Source organism: Chlorocebus sabaeus, chromosome 26 (genome assembly GCF_047675955.1).
Source record: "Chlorocebus sabaeus isolate Y175 chromosome 26, mChlSab1.0.hap1, whole genome shotgun sequence".
NCBI classification, from domain to species: domain Eukaryota; kingdom Metazoa; phylum Chordata; class Mammalia; order Primates; family Cercopithecidae; genus Chlorocebus; species Chlorocebus sabaeus.
In genome coordinates this window covers 31,622,433-31,625,871 of record NC_132929.1, presented here as the reverse complement: position 1 = coordinate 31,625,871, position 3,439 = coordinate 31,622,433, and positions in this window count along the sequence as shown.

The following is a 3,439-nucleotide window of genomic DNA, read 5'->3' as shown; positions in this document are numbered from 1 at the left end:
CTCTAGATCAGGGCAGCTGGCCCCTGCTGCCAGCAACAAACCAGCTGGAAGCTGTTTCCAGATAGACAGACCTGTGTTGGTGTACTGAGGAGAAGCCCTGGGAGCACATCCCCTAACAGAGGCTGAGGGCTCAAGTTCTCAGATAGGAGAGGTACAAAACAGCAGCCAACAGTAATTTTTTAAAAATGAAATCCAACCAGCACTGCTGGGTGTGCGGTGACGACTTCTGGTAGGTGTACGTTTGGAGCCAGAGAGAGGAGCTCACCTCGTAGATACATTAATCAGAACTGATTCTCATGAGAGTCTGGCATCTCCTGACTCTTTTTAAGGACTATCATATCTGTGTGGTGAAATTCTGGACTTTGATGGGTATTTGAAGCTGTCCATTTCAGCTTTATAACCTAGACATGGACTCCTTCTTCCTGAACTTTAATAGTACAGATGCTCCTGTGCCCACTTTGAGTTGATTGTACACTGAGCCTAATCATCTTCTTACTCTTCTTTCATCACTGCTAGAGAAGTGGATGCTTCCACCAAGGAAAAGTCTGTTACTCCAGAGTATGAGGACAGAGGTATAAAAACCACTGTTCTTAAATGACATGCTTAATGCCAATAGTGCACTTAGTTCTTCTAGAATTATTTGCCCCACCCAATCATAGTGAAACCAGCAGTGCTGAGAGTGGGGAGCAGCCCCCAGTAGCCAGGTGGTGCTGGGTGAGAGCGATGGTGATGCCATGCTGACCTCTGACAGGTGGGGAGACATGCAGCTCACCTCTAAGCCAGCTGCAAACCCCTACTGGTGAGGCAGGAGCTGGAGCGAAGGTGACTGTGGGGACCACCACACAGCCTACATCTTGACAAAATGCCTTCTGCATTTGCTCAATCCCGGGAGTGACTTTGAATACTATTTTAGGGTAAACACACCTGACAGCAATAACTTGAGCATACTCTGAGACCAACCCTGCATAGCACACACACCTGCCTGTGTGCTCCGAGCTAGGGAATCCAGGAGTAGCCAACCCGGAGATTCATTCCTCGTCTAGGAGGAACATCTAGGCCCCTATCCCATCCTGAGGAGCACCTGCCATGCAGTGGACTGAGGCCCTGAGTTTTGGGTTAAATGAAGATTGCCAGGTGGAGATGGTTAAGGGGAGGGTGTTAAATGAAAATGCTTTCTAAACTGCATGGTGTTTGCAGGCAGTTGTGATTTTCCTGCTCAGCCTGCTGCCACTGGGCTGTGTGCAGTTATCTGGACGATCCCACCACCACTGGGCTCTTTCCCCTGTGGGTAAGCCCCTAATAGAAATCCCATGCTGGTTCTGGGTCTCTTCTTTGGTCTCTGGAACCTGGTGCCTTCCCTACTGAGGTTAATAGGGGTTTGCACAACAACTATGGAGGCTGAATCGTGGGTTGCTGGGTGTTGTCAACGCTCTGCAGCCAAAGACCCCCAGGAACACCCCTGCAGCTGAACAGTTGGGTTTAGTGCTCCAAGCAACAGGGGAGACCACACACCCTGGGGTATGCCTCTGTCACCATGGGGTGTTTAAAAGACTTTCTAGAGGATTTGGGCTCTTGCTAGGTCATTGTAGAGTTAGGGAAGTTTGAGTTTGCTTTGGACTGGAGGCTGTCAGGAGACAGAGGTAATTCTATGATCGGGCATCGTAATGAACCTCATCCAGAAGGAGGGAAGACTAGAGTAAATCTAAACTGATCATGGGTAAAGCAGCAGTAGGCACTCATATTAGCCAGGACAGGGGCGTGTTTGGTCGTTTTCGTGACTAGGAAAACGTTCATGTTTTGTCCGTGTTCATACCTGGTCACAAAGTGGTCTTGTTTCCCTCGTGGTTCATCCTGGTTCTAGGATGGCCTTGCTGGTGTTCTGTGAAATGATTTATGTTCAGCAGGAGAAGGCCCAGGCCTGACTGTGGGTGCCAGCGCAGCTCCTGAGTGTCAGTAGCTTCTTATCTCTTTCTCATAGTCAAATTTGGGTGAGGAACAGAGCTCTTAAAGATCACAAGGGGCAAATGAGAACAAGACTTTGGCTGGAAGGAGTGTGAGAGGAACCTGCACTGGGGGAGGATGGCAGGAAGCCACAGACAGTAAGCTGGTCTGAGGTCTCACACAAACCAGGAGGGCACTGGTGAGGGACAGCTACTGAGAAAATCAGGGGGAAACAGGGAAGGGTGAGTTCCTAGGCAGAGATACTACTAGAAACCAGCCTGCTTAGTGTAGTGAAATGGAGGCAACCAGTTCAATATGTTTGTACTGTTGATGTGAAGATGGGACTCGTGTTTCTGTCCTGATCTGTCATATCCTAGAAGGTGTGGACTGAAAGCCACCAAATGCTTCAAAGATACAATTTTTATTCCTTGACCAGCCACAAAATGTTCTTCACTGACCAGCACATTAATTCTGAAGTAGGTATAACCCTCAGACCAGAAAATAAAACTGAATGGTAGTACCTAGGGTAGGGTTGGCAAAATTAGGAAAAATATTAGAGATCTCTAGTTTACTCTGAACTTCAGATAAACTTCAAATATGTAATACTTGAGAATACTTCTTATTAAAATAAACTATTTGAAATTCAAATTTAACTGTCCTATATTTTATGTGGCAGCCCTAATCTAAGTAGGTATTTTTAAATTTTTATGTATTTATTTTATGTATTTTTTTTTTTTTTTTTGAGACAAGGTCTCACTCTGTCACCCAGGCTGGAGTGTAGTGGTGGGATCTTGGCTCACTGCAACCTCTGCCTCCCGGGTTCAAGTGATTCTCCTGCCTCAGCCTCCCAAGTAGCTGGATTACAGGTGCCCACCACCATGCCCGGCTGATATTTGTATTTTTAGTAGAGATGGGGTTTCACCATGTTGGCCAGGCTGGTCTTGAACTCCTGACCCCAAGTGATCCACCCACCTAGGCCTCCCAAAGTGCTGGAATTACAGGCATGAGCCACCACGCCCAGTCAAGCCCTAACTTAAGTAGGTTTGAACCACAAAACAACTGACCTAGAGGAGAGATGGTGTTAGGCCAGTGAAACAAGTTGTATGTGCACCAAGATACCTGACCACAAGATAAGGGGTCCTAATGGAGCCTGTGCATGCCAGTCATCTATTAACAGAGTGGTGTTCTCTGAGGATAAGGGAATCTTCAACCCACTAAAGCTGGTCAGGATTGCTAGCATCATTATTCAAACTCTTCTGATGCTTTCCAAGCTTTCTATCCATACATTATTCTGATTCCCATTTTTTTCCCTTCACTTATCAAATTTCTTTTGAACAATCCAGTATATGTTAGCCATGCTAAGGTGCTAAGGCATTTATACAATTAACCTAACAAAATGCCAACTAGATCTAATAAAACAGTATTACAGTAAAGGCAGAGTTGAGCAGAAGCAGTAACGTATCACATTCTGGGTTGAAAACAATTAACATAGTGGGAA